Raw genomic sequence first — 21,227 nt, 5'->3', positions numbered from 1 at the left:
CAACAAAATCACTCTGAACACTCTCGACCTGCCCAGCTCTGCCCTAGAAACAGAGAAGCTCCCTGGAGGACCACAGAGCTTGAAGAAGCAGGCAGACGTGCGGAAAGATGCTACAGCACCCTAGGATCAGAGCTATCTGCAGAGGTCACAGATGGAGTCATGCAGTGCGCCGGGGCTCGCCCTGAGCTTCAGGGGGTCTCCGAGAGCCGTCCCCGGACCTGCAGAATCAGCAGCACCTGGGAGCTTGTTAGAGACACAAATTCTCAGACCTACAGCACCAGAAACTATGGGGGGGGGCAGAAATCTGAGTCTTAAACTCTCTAGGAGATTTGGACAAGTGCTCAAATTTGAGAACCACTGCTCTAGGATAACATGGTTGGGACTCAGCCCTTGTTATCACTCAGCTTTCCTCTTCTCAAGCCATGGAAATCTAAGCTGGGACAGCACGGAATGGCTGTCTCCTGGCTCCCCTGTGCCTTGTTTCCTTGCCCTTTGGTCTCAAGAATGAAGAGTTACAACCAACTGGGGGCTGTGGCCAGAACTAACCCTGGGATAGGGTGACCTTTCTGCATTCCCACCCTCCATCCCTTTGCCAGATGGTTCTCACAGCCAAAGCCGCATGCCGAGAACGTTACCTGGCAGCCCACCAGGAAGGGCCTGAAAAGCAGATGAATTTCTGCAGGGACCAGATGAAATGTGAGGCTGCCTAAGGGAAAGGCCTGGGGAGGAGGGAAGTGTTTGTGAGGAGCTAACAGGAGGCCCCGTCCACAACCTCAGGTGTTGGGTGTCTCTGGGTCTCACAACTCAACAGCACACGGCATCTGTCAGCCTGGCCCCGTACCTCTTCCCTGGCTTCTGGAAACACCACTTGAGGAATGGTGCACTACCACTCTCCTCCATTCCATCGCTCACCATCCCCTTTGTGTATCACAAAAAAGAACAAAGTAGAGGTGTGTTTTAAAGATCGGGCAGGGCTTTCTTTTTCTTAACTTAGGAGAATCCTTTTCTACATCTGGATAAATTGCCAACAGGCCACAAACCCTATCAGGAATGCCAAGCAATTACAAGAATCCCAGACCCAGACAGCATCCTGTGCAGAGCAGGACAGAAAGGCTTCAAAGCAGAATCATCTTCCTCCATCTCAGCTCTCCATTTCTGCCACTAACTCATCACCCTTTCTGCCCCACAGCCTTCAATGAGAGCCAGCAAGCCAGTTTCGGACCCCTTCCCGGCACAAGGCAGGTGCCCTGGCCGACAGTTCCATACAGTGGGTTCAGGTTCCTTCACAGCACGGCCAGGATCATGTTCCCGACTTCCAGGCACTTCTAAATATGGTGCCACAAAAGCCCCATGGGTCCATTCAGTCTTGTCTGCCCACACCCTGAGTGCCCCCATCTGAAATTCAGCAGGAGAGAGATCAAGTAGGAAGGGTGACAAAGGGTGACTACTGAGGTGACAAGGCGGTAGGAAACATAATAGAAAGAGAGAACATCTGGGCTCAGAACCAGGAGACGGTACCAGGTGAGGAGAAGTCCATAGCCTCTGGTTAAATGGCCCGGCCACCTCATTTTGTTTTTTTGAAAAGCTGATGAGCGTATCTTTGGATTTAGAGACAAAATGGTCATTAACACAGAGGAGCAGCCAATGCAAGACTCTCCACCACCGACTGCAAGTTCCTCCTTCAACACTCCAGCTCCCCTCTGTGCCCTGGACAGCTGTCTTATGAGTGGATCTCAGCCTCGGGAGAGCAAAAGTAGACACAGGCTTCAGACTTGTGACTAAATGATCAGTTTAGGCCATTGATAGACCATTACTCCAGCCCCACAGGCTGTTAAAGCCGCTCCTCTATCACCATTCATCTGATCTCATTTTAATTCCTTCCAAATGTTTAAAAACTCTTGAACTAAAAATAAGATGACCATTCAGTCCTGATCCACACAGCAAGGACAAAGTTTTCTCCACAGACAGTAAAGGAACTGTTGTTTACTAACATTGTGCTCTGAATGTCAGCTATTTATTTCTAAGAGTTGTTTAGCTTGGAAGGGAATGTAGTTAAACTTGGAAGGGAAGGTCTGAGAAATCACCTCATCCCCTCAGCACAATATTGTCACCTTGGTGTCGTACTTTTTGAAAAGAAAATGTGCCCTGAGGTTTCTTTCTCTTCCTCTCTCTCCCTCTCTTCTCCCTTCCCACCCACTATTCCTTCCTTTTACAGTCTTCCTTCTTTTCTTTCTCCTGCTGAAGAAACATAAGACTTTTGCTAGAAGTGTGATTACACACAGATTCAAGTGGCTGAACTTTTATGCATTCCTTTCCCTTAAAAACAAAAAAAAAGAAAGAAAAAAGGGCTCCCTAAGAGAGAAGAGCTAATAAAGTCCTGTATCTTTGATGATAGTGATGCACCAGCACAAACAAATTACAGTGTTCAGAAAGTCTGAGAGACTACAAATAAATGCACAACGCGGAACGCCAAATTTGCCTGTCAAGGTTTTTTTTTTTTTATTATTATTACTGCTTGTTGCATTTTATTTTATTCTTAAAGCTGAGGTTTGCAGCTATTTGCTTCACTATAGGAAATTCCAGATCCAAGAATACTGATTTACAACTTCAATCATCACCTGACAAATCCAGCCCTTGCTAAGTGAGAGCTGATCCACAACAGGTATTTCAGATTTTCGTAAGTCACAACGTATCAGCCCTAAAGTGAAGAATTTCATTCACAGGAAACAATCTTATGAAATCAGCAAAGATTTTTTATAAAGAAAAAAAAAGTAAAGAATAAAGGGGGAAAGACCTTACCATAAAGATAACTTCTTACCTGAATATAAGACTCTCTATGTTGAAATATGGTGAGTCCTGTGGTTTTTATTATTTTTATTATACCTCTCTCCCATACCCCAGGTTTAGTGCTTGTCTTTTTCCCTGCCCAGGTAGCTTTCCAGGAACTGACACAGATAGGCTGGTAGCCTTAATGGAACACCCAAAGTTAACCCATAAGTCCCACAGCTTCTGCCAAGGGCTACTGGCTGCTTATTCTCATAAAACATTGTGTCTGAGCCACTCTGCCATCCTGCTTCATGTTTTCATGGAACATGAGACAATTTTAGCATTGAATTATTGCCTCAGATCAATTACGTATGTGCTCCCCACAAAAAAAAATTGGTGCTGCTACTGCCACAATGGTTAATCTCTAGTCTGGTAGAGAAGTATAAAGATTAGAAATGCCACTTTTTCAGTAAAATTTCTTTCTTCTTTAGAATTCTTTCTACTACTTCTTTAAAAAAACAGAAATGCATTCTTTCAAAAAATTCAACTGCACCTGAAAAATGTATGCAGTTACCAGTGAAACCAAAACATGTAGGTAATTTCTAGCTTACTGAGAAAAAAGGGACTAAACAATTGAACAATAAGATTTATTTCAAAGATACTTCCCAAGTTGTTCATTTTGAATATATTTAATATATTTTCTTGTCAAGAAAAATCTTTTTGCACTTAAAAAAAATGCATTCTGTAAAAGGGAAACCTGATAGCATTCCTAGAATAGCTCACTAATTTATTTTATAAAAACTTAAATATCAAACTTGGAATATTTTCAGGTTAAGGCTGTGGCTTCCAATTTATTTAGAAGAAAAACATTTCTTCAAACAAAAACTTATCAGTATCCTAATATGCAACAAAAATTTTTAAAGTATGGGGTGCTTCTGTGTCCTCAAATTAGTTTGGGGTGGAGGTGATGGTGGGGTGGTGTAAAAAAAAAAAAATCACCATACTAGATATTGAAATTTAAAGAGCAGCACCTATTGGTAAAATCAGGTATTGCAGGCTAGCTCTCCTAGGCATTGGAAATAAGCCTGGCAAAGGACTATTAAAAAGCGCTGAGTTCTGAGTGCTCTGAACACAGAGAAGAGACAATTCTCCGAACTAAAATGTGTTCTGTGGTCTAGAGTAAGTAGAGATAAAGGAAGTGATAGTCGTGTCTTGTAGTTCTAAAGTAACTGGAAAAGAACACCCAATATATTTCCAAGAGTCCACAGACCTGGCCACAACATCAACATTGTCTTCATATAACATTCTCAGTTCATTATTTGGTGAATAATTTTTTTATGGATATCCAAGTAATATTTTATGGAATTAGTTGGAAAAGTGAGATTTGATATAAAGCCAATTTTGCTAAACAGCACTGACTTTGTGAAGTAAGAGTACTGATATCATCAATTACCTACAGAGGCAGGACAAGGACAATGCAAAATTACACATAATCTATTTTATTTCTATTTGGCTTTGAAATGCAAAAGCACAATTTCACTGCATACAGAAACGGCCAATCCCACAAAATTCAGTGATGAACATAAAGATCATTTAGATTCATAAAAAATTGTTTGACTCCATTTTTTTAAAGGGACTTCATCAACCTTTACTAACACACACAGTCTACAAAGACAAGCTATTTTAAATGAAAGGCCCCTTTTAGAGAGCAGCATCTTTGGTTACTCACCTATGGACTTATATGAAATACAGTCAAAATGTTGAGAACCATTTTTTGATGTAAACAGAGATACTCAGATATGCTCCCACCCTGACTCTATGCCCAGTTTATCTTATGAATTAGTTTGAATGCTGGCAACCAGGTGAGCAGAAGGGAAGAGAACTCTGACGTCTATGAATAAGCCATGATTAGGTACCAGTAGATCATAAAGAGCTGAAAGCTGTGGCCCTGGAAGATTCAACACAACACAAACCAGACACTAAGCCTTTCTTCTTTCAAAAAAGAGCTTCATTTTCTCCTAAATTATGTTTCTTGTTGAATTTAGAGTACTCTAAACCTGGTTTAGAATTCTATTTTGTGAATATCCAAATGAGGGAATGCATCTAAATGAGAGGTGGTTGTGTTAGTTATTTACTGCTAGATAAATTACAACAAACAGCAGTTCAAAACAACACACATATACTCTCTCACAGTTTCTGTGAATCAAGAGTCTGGGCATGGCTTTGCTGAGTCCTCTATAAGGCTGCAAACAGGGTATTAGCAGTGCTGGAGTCTCATCTCAGGCTAAACTGGAGAAGGAACCACTTCCAAGCTCACATGGTTGTTGGCTGCATTCATTTCCTTGCAGACCATTGGACTGAGGCTCAGTTTCCTGCCGGATGTTATCTAAATGCCACCCTCAGTTCCTTGCCAAGTGACCCTCTTTATGGGCATCTCAAAACATGGCAGCTTGCTTCTTCAAAGCCAGCAAGGAACAATGTCTCTTAGCAAGACAGGGGTCACAGTCTTATGTAATGGAATCACATACATGTAATCACACACATTCTTTTACCTTTGCTGCATTCTACTGGTAGAAGCAAGTCATAGGTCACTCCCTCCCTCAAGGATGTGAACAGCAAGAGAGGAAGGTCATGAGGGTGACCTTGGAGTCTGTCCACAAGTTACTAGAAAGCTAGCTAAAATTAACTGGTGGCAGCTATCTGGAGTGTGAGGTCAGCAAAGATTCTGAACCCCATCTTGGCTCATTTATTCAACAGCATCTGTTATCTAAACATATATCCTCAAACATATATTTTTGTACTATATCCTCAATAAATGAGGAGGATATACAAAGGAAATAGTAGAGAACAAAACAGATACAGACTTAGTCCTCAGACTTTACATTCTAGTAGGTGGAGACAGAAAATAAACAAATACGTAATATCAGAGAGTTCATGAGGGGTTAGAGAGAAACAGCATACCTGAGAGTTGAAGAGATTTTGAAATCCACTTACTGTGTGCCCTCACTACGCAGCAATTTCACTAGCCCCACTGCCATCACATAAGAGCTTTGTGAACTTGCATGACTCAGCTCCCCAGTCTGAGCCTTAGTTTTTGCAGTGGTAAAATGGAAAGAATGTGGGAAAAAGTGGTCTCAATAGTCCTTTCTAGGTTTAATCTTCTGTACCTTTTATGGGTAGATTTTGCATAAAAACAGGAGTCAATCTGTTCAAAGTCTTCAGTTTAAAGAAGTTTTTAAACTAAAAATACATTTTTACTTCTTATTCATTCCTCTTATATATGAAATATTAAATGACAATTCATGCAACTCACATAAAAGAGCAAATGTTTTCTTTATAACTCCCCTCAGGTGAGTCAAATTTATTCATCTTTATCTGTTGTTATCTTTAGCCAACAACAAGTAAGTTATTGCTTTATCAAGGCAAATTCCTATCACTTATTATAGAGTTCTCGCTCATGAGTGATCATTTTGATCTCTCCTGATTTTGCCAATCTCTCGCTCTTTTGCAAACCTCTAACAATGACTCAGGGAGCAAATGTGCCACGATAAATGTCTGCCGTGGATGAGGAAGGGGTATGATGTTACACGTATGTACTTTCATTCCTATCATAGACACTTCTCCCTTCAAACCCTAAACAGCTCACTGTTCAAACAGAAGAATGACTAACAGCAAATCTACGTAGGAAAGTTAATTGAGAAATTTACACTTGGAAATACACATCTATACTACCTGAATTAGGATAAACAGAACTCATCTTACATTACCACCATCACAAAAGTAAACTGTATAATGCTGTATAATATTCATACCAGGCTATCATTGCGATTAGGATTCTAGAGCTAACCTTCCTATCCTTAACTGAAGTTGTTCAACAAATATCTTTCTTTAACTCTATAAAAGATAAAAATCTTTTATCTATGTCTGGCCATAATTCGATCTCCTATGTGAGCTTATGCTAACAACCATACCATCATAAACTTGATAACCTACTAATTTCACAGACTCGATAAGGAATTATTCCAAAGAAGCATCTGTTCACCTTCCCTTAGAAAATCTTTACAAACAGCAAAAGTGTTCAAGTCAGAAAACATTAGATCCCCTGGCTATTAAAAAAGAAAAAATCTGCCAAGAATCTCTTCAAGTCTCAGACCCAATTGGAGTGTGATGCATTTTTTTTAAAAACTTTTAAAAATTCTTCAGTATTTGTTTCCAATGGAAAAGATTTTATTCAGATTTAGGACAATGGTTTGGTTGGTTAATTGAGTCTAATAATAAACACCATTCCATTTACCTACATGTTCTGAAAACAGATCTTTTATCCATTCTCTAGGTGAGATTTTTCTTTTTCTTTGTTTTCATTAGACATCTGTCAGTTTTTCAACCTCGCAACTCAGCCGGGATAAAGTTTCCCAACATGTTACATCCAGCCAGTACTAATATCTAGTTTTAGGTAGTCTAGTAATAATAAAGCTCAGTAGGGATCAGGCTCTTAGTTATAAAATAAGAATAAATGTATTTAAATACATTACTTAAAATGTATTGAATAAAATACATTACTTTAAAAGTAATGTGTTAACTTTTCATATACAAAAAGATTCTTAAGAAATTGTAGCTATAGGTATTTTGCCATAACCATTCCTTTATTTAATAAACTTTTATTGAAAGCTTCCTCTGGGCCAGGTGCCAGGGTTGGTACTGAAGATACACCTGACTCTATCCTTGCTTTCAAGAAATCCACAATCTAATTGTTTCCAGCACACACATTTTAAAATTATATTTCTCTTTACCTAACACATGTGTGCCCAAAAGTCACATTAAAACTCATCTTTGAGTCACTTTGAATATGCCATTTAAATAATCCTGTAGTATGGTGAATTCTTTTGTAATGCAAATAATACTTCTAATTTGGTGTTTAGATTTTTATATCTTGAGTTTTCTGAAAGCTATATGTAATTTACTTAGTTAATCATATAGCTATGATATGTTGGAAAGAACTTAACTTAGAGGGAATAAACTTGGATTTAAGGCCAGAGTATAATCTTAAGCAACTCACTGTCACCCTTAACTGTAAGACGGGAATAATATTTCACAGGCGTGATAGGAAGAGTTGTCAAATGATATGTGTGGTGACCAATCTCCACTACAGCTGCCTCTGGTCTTGGTATCTATGCCCTTGTGGAGCCTCCTGCCACACTGCATCAGGACCAGTCTGCATGACCAGTAGAAAGGCATAGTAGCCTTCCAAGGCTAGGTCATAACAGGCATGGCAGCATTGACCATCTTCTCTTACACCACTTATTCTGGGGAAAGCCAGCTGCCACATCATTGAGACACTCGAGCAGTCCTATGGAGAGGCCCACGTGAACAGAAGCTGAGGCCTCTCAACAAAAGACCCGTGAGAGAGCCATCTTGGAAGTGGCTCCTCCAGCCTCAGTCAAGCCTTCAGATGACTGCAGCCATGGCTTACATCTGACTCCAACCTCAGGAAAGACCCTGAGTCAGAACCACCCAGCTAAGTCATTCCTGAATTTCTGATTCACAGAAATGGTAAGAGTTAATACATATTTACTATTGTTTTAAGACTGTGGGTTTTAAGGTAATTTGCTATGCTGCAATAGATACCTAATACATTGTGAAGGTTCTTTGTAAATAACAAGTAGAAAAATAAGTTAGAAAGAGTATCTTCTTTCAATCATTCTTTCAACAACTACCCACAAACAGACGTCTCTGTGCCCAGTTCTGCGCTGGGTCTAGAGTTACAGTGGTGAGCAAAACAGAGACCCTGTTCTTGCAGAGCTTACCATGTAGCCAGGAAGATGGCCAACTAAATAAATAATTACAATGAAGTATGAAAATTGCCATCTCAAGGAAATGCAGGGAACTAGTGGACCCTGTTTCTAGGGCAGCTAACTTACTCCAAAAAGTCAAGGAAGGCATCTGGAAGAAAAACTTTGGAAGCTAAGAGAGGGTTCAGATAAACCAAAGAGAGACAAAGAGTTGCCTTTTTCACTTAGCAAATTTGGAATAGATGACTTTGGCATTGGAAAACTCAGAATTGCCAATATCAACTCCCATTCATTCTTCTAGCCAAAATTTATTGAGTGCCTACTATGTGCCATGGACTATTCTGGGCTCTGAAGTTTCATCAGTGAATAAAGAGAGACCAAAATCTCTCCCCTCAATATTGTTCTTCAAAGAAGTACAAAACTCTCCTTAGAGAGGTGGTAGTGTAATCATTGTTAGGGGTACAGGTTTTGAACCCAGACTACGTGTTCAAATCTAAACTCTCCCTCTTATTGGTTTTGGGACCTTGGGCAAGATTTTTAACCTCTCAGTGCTTCAGTTTTCTCAATTGTAGCAACAGCACCTACCTCCTGGGTTGCTATAAGAAAATAAACGAGTTAATGCACATCAAACCCTTAGAACAACGCCTAGCACGTAGTAAAATCTCAATTTATTTTAGCTATTTTTGGTCTCCTTGTGATTACTTAAAAAGACCTGGACTTCACCATTCTTCACTTACTTTCTCCTGTTCCCAGTTGAAGAAAAGGCACAAGGTTAAATTTAAAATACATGAGATCCTCACAAAGTAGGTCATTTCTGTTTCAGCATAAGGTTGACATCCTGAGTAATTTATTGCCTGAATAATTCTGAAACACAGAAATGCAAATGTACAAGAGTTCTAACCATGTTGCAGATGGAACAATGCCTCTTATCCAAGAACTCGTTTCATCTGTTAAACAACCCCTAAAACGGGCTCTTTCTATACAATACATAAAACAACCTGTTGAGAAATAAGAAATTTAGTATGGTCTAGTCCCAAAGAAACTGCCTTTATATTTAAACACAACTTATAAGAATAGTTTTGCATTTGATCAAATATTTTGAATGAATAAAAATAGACTGAAATAATAAGGTTGGTTTTGAGAACAATAAACTCTGATTTCTTCCTTCTTTGCTTTACCCTGTTCATTTCTCCCCAGCCCAGTTTTGAATGGAAAAAGATGGCCAGGAACGAATGGTTCCTCGAAAATGTTTCATCGCTGGTTATCTTACTAACAATTATTTCATATGTTTCAGGCCCTAGAGAGTAGCTGGAGCTGGAGCGCTTCACTGAAGAGCAGACGATCACAAAATCGTAGACACTAAAGATGGAAAAGACCTTTGAGGTCATCTTGTCCACTCCTGTCAACTCAGTTCTGTTCCCCACAGCATACTCTCAGGGGCCTTCGACAGCCGACTTGTAAATGATTCCAGCACCACCAGCCCTGCCACTGTCCCCCTGGAGAGACCACTCTACTATCTAATAGAACTTTCTGTAAGATAAATTTTTTCCTTGATATTCAGCCCAATTTTACCTTCTCTTAGCTTCATCCCATTATTCATTGACATACTCCATTGGACCAGGCTAAGCACCCCTTCTCCTCTTTCAGTTAGATACCTTGTCAGATTAATTATGGCATCAGCAGCTTCAGCCAGCCACGTTCACAAGGTCCAGCACAGTAGCATGCAGGCAGACAGATCCTGGCACAAATGCCTCATCTCGAAATTTACAGAAACAGTGCCACGTACTGCAAGGAGATCTTTTTTCTTTGTCCCTCATTATCTACTTCTACAGCTTGCTCAGGGTTCCTGGGTTAAGGACAGTGATGTTTGATACCTTCAGTTTTCCCTAAAATCCTTCTCTTTCTCTCCATTCCATTTTCTGGCTCCAGGACAATCAGAAGGGACCTCAAGAATGCCATGCCCCTCTTTAGATGGCAGTTTACTGAGCCATGGACTTTTTTATATCCCAATGATAGATACCAATGTTCACTCCAGCCTTTTGTCCTGGGACAGAACAGCCCTGTTCTACCTCCCTAGACTGCCTTGGATCTATAAAACTGAGGAGGAACTGGTTTCAACTGGGCTTTATTCCTACTTCCAATGTAAGATGCCAGGTCTGTGTGTTGCTTTGGCGGAAAGCAGTTACCTTTGTGTGTGTGTATGTGTGTGTATACCCACGTGTCTTTGTAAAATCACTGTGTGCCTTGTGAATTTTGTAATTATCTTTTGGTCCTCAAAAGGAGTAGTGACTGAGGAACACTTTTTGCCACAACCTACATTTTAAAAGAAATTTTGCCACATCTTGAAAGAAAAATATTTTCTATCACAACTCAATGTACAATATGTATGTGTATACACATATGGGTTTATAATAAAATATATATCTATAACTAAAATAAAATTTCAGGAAACAGTAACTATCCTCAACTAATTTATTCTATTTGCTATTCTCTTCTTTATCAATTATTTTAAAATGATGGCCTCAACCCATTAAGTTGATTTTACAGCTCATTAGCGAGTCAAGACCAAGAGTTGGGAAACCCTAACATAGAGGTTCCGCCTTCACCTCTGACCCTGCAAAGCAGTTGGTGTCCAGGGGCAGTCTCTGCTCTTTGCTTCTATCTTCACTGTGATCAGTGCCCAGAACCTCAGGAAGCTTCATTCCACTTCTGCCAACTACCACAGGCAGTTCCTGATTCCCTGACCTCAGCGCCCAGAACTGAAGGAGACTGAGAGGTGGAGATCTGAAGAATGCCAAGCTGAATGGCCAAGCCAGCTTCCTCCCAAGGGGCTCAAAGCCCACCAAGTACAGTATGGATCAGGACCAGAGACAAAAGTCCTCCTGAAATTGATCTTATAATTAAGCTTTGAGATACATGCTCCATGGGGTGGCCACGATTTGACTGTTTTGTAAAACCTATCAATATCAACGGGCATGCAAAGACACATCTCAGAAAAGGCTTTCAGCTAAATAATGCCTATGGTATCACGCTCAAAGTCCTCGTGGACCCCTGTATGTCCTTTCCTCTAGGACTTTTCTGTCTCCTTAGTGTTTATTTCTCAACTACATTATATGTAAGAACTCAGGGAAGTGAGTTAAAAGCTTTAAATACATTTCTCTTAAACTTTCTTTTTTGCTTTTGTAATTAGTTTCATTTACTAGTTCTCCTAAAACAAGTCGAGTAAAATTCTCATCTAGAATGACAATTCACCCTTTTTAAAAGGAAAAAGACATGTTGGGCCACCTGTAGCTGCATGGAATGGAATATGCCCATGTCTGTCTCAGACCACGTAAGGATCTGGAAGCGGAGCACTCTGGACACCAGCATATAGGTCAGCCCCTTTTCCCAGCTCTCTGCTTTACAGAGCCTCATATTACATGGTGGCTTCAACTAAGTAACAGGAATCTGATTAGTCCCATTTTGCAGCTGAGAAAGCCAAGACTCAGGGAGGTGGAACATTTTACCCAGGGCCACAGAACAGGTGGAGGAACTGAAATTTAACCCAAAGCTCTGAATCCAAAGCCCACTCACCTTTCTCTTCAAAAAGACTGCCTCTCCATTAATGCACATGGGTTTGCACATTAAAAAATGTAGCAATTCTTATACACTATATGAGGATTCATAACTTAGACATTTTTCCCATGCAAACTCACTTCAGAAATCAAAATTGAAGTCAAGGTCAAAATGAGGCTTGATAAATACATTTTAATTTTAACTCCAAAATGTATGTAGTTTATACATACATAATGAATTAGGTGAAGGTAAACTAGTATACTAGACAGGAGGCATGACTCACTTTCCTTAAAATAGGCAAAGATATTTATTCTTCAAAAATGGGTAAGGAATTTGCTATATTAAAAAGGGATACATCATTATGAGGGTGATGTATAACCTAAAATGCAACTCAAAAAAACAAAATGTGAAATACAAGTTGCTTGCCCAAATAAAATGATTCCTTGAAAAAGCAATCTCACTATGCATTTAAAACATTTATTTTATTTTATTTTTAAAGGATTGCTATATCCTTTAAAAGACATCTAATACGTACAGTATGATTTACCAGTATCTTTACTCTATCAACTACCCAGGAAAACTACAAGAAGTCCACCCATATTTAAACTTAGGCTATCAGCACCGGTCCCAGCATTGGTAATAATCAACATGGTAATGAGGATGGACACAGTTCTCTGCTCCTTGAAGTTTATAATGGAAGCCAGAGGCCCTGCATTAACGCTGGGAGGCAGACCCCTTGCAAATAGTAAGCAGTGCTCCTGCTGGACACGAGGTGGTCCTCACTCCCTTCCTTCCAAAAGCCTCAAACTCTGTTTTTTCACCCTCATAAATACTGCATAGGAGAGACTTCAGTCCAGTCTTGACCTTTCTGCTGAGGCCAACATGCAGTGTGTTTATACATTTAAAAAGCCTTGCTAATCATGTCAGCTTCAATGGAAACCTAGCTGAAAAGACATACTAGGCGTAGAGAGTGAAGAGGGAAATGAGTGGCCAAGGTAACCTGAGATGGAACATGTCTATGAGACATTTCATGAGAGATTTGGAGTCAGTCTCCAGCCAACGATACTGACTTGCAATTTTTACCATCCCAAGCCTCTTGTTCATTTTAAAATAATGTTGACCTCCTCCCTGAATCTTTTAAGCCTTAGGATATATGTGGGGTAATAAAAAATGTAAATGGGTTGAGAGCTTGGTTCTTATTAAGTAAGACGGTTAACTTCAAGTTAACCCGTCTAGACATGTGAATAAAGTCTTTTCAAAGTAGAAGGCCCAACAGGGCCAAGATAGGCTTTTCCAGGGCTGTCCTGTGGCTGAATAATTTTCCATGAGCTCAACTCACTTCATGGAACAACTTTTAAAATAAGAAAGAAATCATAAATCTCACCACATGGAAAGCTCTTTGGCCTCCACTTAACTTTCTGTCCCCCGCTCTGTATCACAGCTTTCCATAGGTGGTAATTCAGAGAGCATCTGGTTATCTGGATCATCCCAAGCTGCAAAGGCTGGATTCCCAGGCCATTTTCCTTCCTTGACCTACTGAGGCCGTAACTATCTAAATCCACAAGGGTGGTATCACTGTGGGGGCAACTCAGGACAGCACCACGATGGAGAGGGAACTCCAGGCAGGCACAAAAAAGTGACACCAGCAATCAGTACCACCCTTGACAGGGCAAGAGTCCCCAGCACTAGGACCCAGGCTTTGTAGTCCAGCTCTGTACCTCCTTTAGCTTGTCCTTCCCCACAGGCACCCTGTACCCCAAAATGTCCTGCCCAAATAGCCCTGGCCCGTTTACAGGGTCCTTCATCTCCTGAAGGCAGACTGTGCAATATGCACATCCCTAGGCCTCAGGGGGTGAGGCAGGGTGTGCAGAGGAGGGAGATGTGTGGGCTAGGGGCATATGAAGCATGGACATGTGGGCTAGGATACCCATCCACACATGCATGGGTTCCCTCTCAGCGTGGGTCAGCACTGTGGATGGTAACAGGACCCCTACAACACCAGGACCGCTACACAAGGACTGAGACAACAGACCCCCAAGATCCCACCTCACCCCAGGGGAATCTGGGGCCAGTGGAAAAGAGTCATGAGGAAAACATATTGGAAATAAATAGAAATAAGTGATCAATACCCATGACTGTGGATTTTAAAATGTGTGAGCTTGTGTGAAATGGAAAAGAGGATGAAGATAACAATGATGGAATCAGAAAAAAACTATGTACCTTAGAATAAACAAAGCAAAAAAAGTAAAAGAAAAAATAGTGGATTGCTTCTTACCAATCATAGTCATTTATGTGCACTTAAATACATCATAATCATGATTTAATATATAACATGCATATATATATATATATAATAAGATGTAAGAATTACAGTTTCAACAGAGACACCAAAATATCACAGATGGGAAAATCCAGATTGAGGTACTAGACCACCCTATGCAGAATTTTCAAAAGAAATGAACTATAATTTGGTTTCAAGACTCTTAAGCCTTTACCCACTTGGAGAATATGAAAGACTGGCAAGAGAAAAAAGATTGCATATGAAATGTTTCCTCTAGAAAAAAACAGAGACTGTCCCCAACTCAAACCTTATAGTTGGAACAGGGAACAGGGGAAAGGCCTTCAATGAGATCATTTGGACGACTGATCATTTGGGAACAGAGTGGACACAGGAAATCTAGAAAGTAAGAGGCTGGCCAAGGAACTGCTTCTACTGAGGAGGGTACATGGCAGGTCAAAGAGCACATACATGTTTCCCACAGAGCTGGGGCCCGCCTTGGAAGCACGCTCTCCAGAGCCAGACTTCCTTGGTCTGAAGCTCTGACACGTAGCTGCGTGGCCTTGAGTAAGTTGTTTAACCTCTCTGAGACTAACTTTCTTCCTCTGTAAAACAGACAGAGTAAAAGTACCTACTTCATAAAATCATTGCAAGAATTAAATGAGCTAATATATGTACTTAAAGTAGTACCTGGGACAAGATCAGTCCCATGTCACTGTATGTCATTAACCAGACGGAGACCTCACAGGAGGCAAACCCACACTAGAGCCATTTTAAGTCCTGCTCAAGAGGACTGAGGTCCTGTGTGGCCTGGATCCCTGGAGAACAGGGCCTAGTGGGAAGCAGTTGGCCAAAGGAAGGCCATTACCCATGTCAGGGGTCATTCTAGCCACAGGGTCTGAAGCCTCCAGAGTCCCCATGAAAGTTCCCACAAGGGGAAGAATCAGCAGAATCATCAGCTGGGTCCAGAGATCCTGCAGCTGGCTTCAAACAGTGCAGTTTCCACCAGTACTTCTTTGTTTGCTTTGAGGCAAGGCTTTATTGGGATTCTGCCCAGGGGAGCGAAAACAGGTAACAGCTTCCCTTGCTCGCTTGCTCCCTGAGTTGGGGAGAGCTGGTCCCTTAAATGGAGTGAGAGTAGGGGTGGATCTATGGGTCAGGCCAGAGGGGTGGCTTAGGTGGTCAGCCCACCCCCTTGCCCACCAGGACTTTTTATGCTCTGTTCCCTCCCTCCTCCCCATGCGCTAACCATGGAGGCATCAATTACAGCAGCCAGCCAGGAGGCAGAGGAAATTACCAAGAATGAGAGGAGATGAGTCCAGATATTCCCCCCACCTCCCACCCCACCACAAACAGACAACACACCAAGGGCTCTCGTCTCACAAGGAGAGATGTGACCTTGTATCACAGTGAGACTCTAGATTATTATACAGGATCGGGTATTCTAAGGACAGTGGGAGAATGACAGGTTCTCCAGAGAACCAATAGGATGTATTTATAGATACATATACATATATGTGTGTATATATAGACAGATAGATATACATATATATGTGCGTATGTCTATATATACCTAGACATTTATAGAGATGGAGAGAGAGGTCTATTTCAAGGAATTGTGGAGGCTGTCAAGTCCAAAATCTGCAGGGTAGGCCAGCAGGCTGGAAACCCAGGGAAGAGTTGTTGTTGCAGCACAAGTCCAAAGGCAGGCAGTCTGCTAGCCAAGACCCCTCTTTCTATTGTCTGCTAAGTCTTTTCCTATTGAGGCCTTCAACTGACTGGATGAGGCCCACCCACAGGATGGAGGATAACCTGCTTGACTCAACGTCTTCTCATTTAAATGTTAATCTCATCTAAAAAATACCTTCACAGAAATATCTAGAATAATGTTTGACCAAGTATCTGGGTAGTGTGGCCTCACCAAGTTGACACATAAAATTAACCATCACAGAGAATAGTATGTTTCCTGTTGATGTTGATCATATCCCACAGCACAGGCTTGTTTGATGTACCTTTTACACACATACACACACAATTCATTGTGTGCTTTACGTGTTAAATAGTAAATTCACATAGACATGGGCTTTGTGTTCATATTTTGTTACCAATGTTAGTTTTATATTCACCAGTGGTAAAAATTAGAATAAACACAGCTTATCTTCCCAGAAAGATCGTAAGTTCAGAAAAAAAAAGATCCATCTTCTATGACTTTGTAGCATCACCCTGGTGACAATATTATGTAGTCTATATTTAAGATGTATTTCCTGGCTGATTAGCCCTCCTTTTGTAAAAGGTATGTGGAGTCTCCATCTAAAACACGTGACTGTATTTTTAGGGAATCAAGTTGACAAATGTGGAGTTCATGGGTAGAGGATTCCTCCTTTACTTTACTTGTAGGCAAAGCCAGGAGCAGAAGAAGGAAGGAAGGCAGGCAGGAATCCCCTCCAGTCAAGGAACATGGTGGGTCTGTGAGGTCCCCTCCAGGACACACTCATTTCTCCCCTGCTGAGGGTCACATAGAGAATTTTAGACCAGAAGTGACATCAGCTGGCTTCCAGTTTCAGCTGTGCTACTCTCTTTCTCTGCAATGTCAGATCAGCCACACTTGTTCCTTCCTTTGCTAAATAGGATGGCAATTATAATGACTTAACTACTGGTGGACATGTTACAAAGATCACAGATAATATATGTGAGAGTACTTTTTGAAAAATAAAAGTAAATACAAATATAAGGTATTTCTAGGCTCTGCCCTGGAGATTTTTCCTACTAGCCTCCTTTTAGGAGAAGCCAACAGAGCTGATTGGCAATAAGGTAAGGTGATGGTCACATCAGGTGAGACTCTGGAACTTTCTATCTGCTTGATACGCATACCATGATCCCTCAAGGGGAACATTCCAGTAAGGGCTGCTCCCAAATAATGCTCCCATTAGCCTACTCTACATATCTGATACTCACCCACTGGAGTGTCACTCCTCTGGATTAAATTCTCCCCCAAAGAATCAGCATGTTAAGTTATAGTTTACAGCCTTTTCTACCTTAATGTGCCTTGGTTTACCGAGTCCCATTTTACCATCACAGCCAGAAGAAAGGGCATAGCTGGAAAGCAGGGGAAAGCAGGACAAGGAGGAATCAGTGGAAAATCTTATTTTACAGATTAGGAAACTGAGGCTCAAAGGGATGAAGGTAATTGTCTAGCATCACACAGCTAACCAGTGACAGAGCTGCATGAATCCCTGATCCTCAAGCCACTGCTTTCCTCCTGTACGTACTCCATGCTGATGATTTCTCTGAACCAGATGGAATGGAAAAAATACCCTGTTACTAGAAATCTGCTGGACCAAGGGACTCTATTTAGCACCTAGCCAAATGATAGGTGCCTAACAGATACTCAGTAAATGCCTTCTGATTAATTATTAATAAAACTTATGGTAGGGCACTAGTGTTGTTTTTCAAATTGCTTTCACATTTATAATCTCACTTTTATCTGCATAGCTAAGAGGGCAGGTGCTATCCAACTCAAGAACAGGAAGCTAAGGCTCTGAAAGGTTACACACCTTCCAAAGTAGGCACAGAGTGTAGCTAGAAGTCAGGTGTCCTGACTTGCACCCAGTGTTCTTCTATGGCCCAGACTTAACAACATTTCAAGAGCTGAAAGAGTTCACGTAGGTGCTGCAGCAGACAGCTCTTTGCCCACGGGTGGAGGTGACTTTGCATCCTCAGGAAACTTTCACCACCCTCGTGGTAAGGGAGGGGACAGGCAGGCACTGGCTTTATGAGCTCAGTTTATAATGGGAAAACACTGGGCTTGCTAACAGGGTTCAAGAGGCATCCTAGCCTCATCCTTCAGGATTCCCAGGGTTCCACCCTCAAGAGATGTAGTTCTAGTAGTCACACATTGTCATTTCTCCCTGGGGCATCTAAAAGCGCTTTGAGCAAAATTCATACCTTTTTCTTTTAGGGTACATACACACATACTTTTTACATAGTTTTGAAATTAATTATTTATATATGACTATTTTTTCCCACTAGACTCTTGGAAAACAGTGTCAAACTTTCTGCCTAGTTTTTATTCTTCTATCTCTTGCACTCTGCTTGAGTAACATAGAACTTTGACAAATGGTTGTTAAAATGAAATTAGTGTGGCTGAAATACCCCTTGGGAGGAGTAAAACATTAAGTCATGAACTCTTCAGTCTGAATCTGCTTGCCCTGGGTCTTTGGTGAGGACAGGTGCTCTGGGACAGCTGGAGCCCCAGTCTCTTGAGGGTGTGAAGTAATGAGAGAAGGAAGGAGGAGCTGGCTGAGGATGGGTCCCCAGTGGACAAATTCCAACCCCAGAATCCTAGATTCCAAAACTGAGATGCATTTTAATGCAAGTCCCTTCAGTTCCATTTGAAGAGCAAAACTGTTCAAACATTAGGATTCAGGACCAAAAAGTTGCAAAACCTGATACCAATTAAGCTCATGGGAGGCTATCAAGGCAATGAGTCCCAGAGTGATTCCTACACGATCTGCCCAGGCCTCATACTCCCCTCCCACAAACGTGGGTTCAAGGAGCAGGTCGGGCCGGTCTTGTTGTTCAAAGAAGAGAAGTGAGGCAGAAACTACTGGGGGCTGCCTGGGTGGACCACTGATGTCTTCTTCAGGGATAACTGGGGTGCTCGTTTCCCTTCTCACTCCAGATCAGCTTTCCCAAAAGCAGTACAAGAATGTGCCTCTACTGGGAAGAGGCCGAATGTTCACTGATCCAGACAAAGAGCTTGGTGGGATCTGATGGGATTACTCAGTGAGTGGAAAAGTGGAGGAAGGAATTTCTCTGTGCAACATATGGAAACAAGATTGAGTTCTGAATAAATCAAAACCATCTAGAATTTGTTTTATAGACATAGGCCACATGTTTGAGAAAGGGGAATAGAGGGTTGCTCTTCTCTTCTCTGTGGCTCATTGTGGCATTCTCGGGTTCTGTTTCTGTTCATCCTTTGTTGATTTTAGTAGTCTGGTGCTTACTATGTGCCCAGCACTGCTCATACATCATCTCATATATTATCCTGTTAAATTCTCCCATTAAATCTATGTGTCGGATATTACTATGTCCACTTCCTGGGTAGGGACATTGGAAGAGATGAATCAACTAACCCAAGATCACACCAGCACAGCAAAGTGATATATACGCAATCATAGCTGACTCCAAAACCCTTGCATCTTCCAGTATTCAAAGCCACTTCTTTACCCCACCATCTACCTCCCCTGCTTCAGTGAGTCTTTTCTGAGCACCAGCTAGGTACAGAAGATTGTGCTGGTTCAGGCGGGAGCGACAAAAGAAGTAGAAGGCCTGGTCCTCTGCCCTCAAGGGCATCATCAATAATGAATAGAGAAAGTATTCAACAAATGTTCACTACATGAATTAAAGCATGTGACTAAGGGGTCTCCCTCCCTTCATGTCATCTGGGATATGAAGAGAAGTCAAATGCATGGCCCCACTCAAGATGAAGACTGAAAGGCCTTATCATGCCACCTGGAAGAACCTGGAAATCACTCAGTGTACACAAAATTACCATCCACGGCTAAACATGTTGGGCTCGACCATGTTTTTCCTGCAGAATTTTAAAATCCAGCCTTCTTCCATTTGTTTGGGAAATCAAGGTACACAAGTAGTAAATTTAAGCTAGGTTATTAATGTTAGGATCTTAGAATAAAATTGGAAAAAATAAAACTCACATGTTGGAAGAAAAATAGTTAAGGGAAGGAACTTACCCCCAATGAATCTGTATATGTAGCAGAGCCTGAATCACAGCCCAAAGTCAGACATTTTAAATCCAACAATACTTACTGACTGCTTTGGAGCCCCACACTTACAAAATCCAAGTGCCTTACAGTGGGCTATAAGACCCTTTATAGGTCTGGTTGCAATCTAACCTCCCAGTCTTCTTCCTCCCTTTTCCTAAAAAAAACACTGTTCCCCAGACAAAAGCTGCTTCACCCCACGCTTCTCCCGGCTTTTGTGCCTTTGAGCATGCTGCTCTTTTGCCTGAGCTGATTTTCCCCCACTCACCACGTAGTGATTCATCCTTCTAAACCTTCTCTGTTAACTCCTCACTGATGTTTTCCTCCACTCTCACAAGAAATGTCTTCCTCTACCCTCATAATACTTGGGACATAACCGAAGTAGCAAGGAGCTCTGGATTGAGGCCAAGCTCAGTCCACTGCTGAGATCTGTTTGGGACTATTTGGTAAGCAGGTGGGGCAGGAGCTTCTGGGTTAGGACTTTCCCTAAGGGAAGATGCAGTCAGGTAATATGAGCTTCATTTCTGGGGCAGGAGCCACCAAGCAGGGTAGGATGTCTCAACCCCAACCCCCAATTAACCCGTGTCTGGTTCCCAGGACAGGCATGGCTGTAAGTAAAACCGGAAAGCTCCGTTCCCTCCTAAACCTCTGTAAGATGTTGGAGACAGTTGCCTTGGGTTCCTCTATCAGTGTACATCGAATGGCATTTGCACCACAAGGAGGCTACAGTTGAAGCAGCACTCGTGGCCCAAGGAGGCAGGAGTAGGGAGGGCATCTACAGAGAGGTAGTGCCCAGCAACAAAGGCAGCAGAGCTTAGAGGTCGCAGCCCAGAAAGTGGCCATGATGGAACCAGAAGGAGGAGAGGAATGAGTAGATATCCATCAGCTGACTAGACCTGGGTGTGAACACACAGGAGACAGCTGGGGAGTCCATTGCCAGGACAGGCTTTTCACAGAGCTGAGGTACGAACAGAAAACAGTGACATGCAACATACACTACCATCGACTTGGTTTTGAATGAGTGTCCATTTCCCACTCAGCCTAAGTCTCTTATAC

This window comes from Camelus dromedarius, chromosome 15 (genome assembly GCF_036321535.1).
Source record: "Camelus dromedarius isolate mCamDro1 chromosome 15, mCamDro1.pat, whole genome shotgun sequence".
NCBI lineage: Eukaryota > Metazoa > Chordata > Mammalia > Artiodactyla > Camelidae > Camelus > Camelus dromedarius.
The sequence above is the reverse complement of the archived record's forward strand: the minus strand, read 5'-3'. Positions refer to the sequence as shown.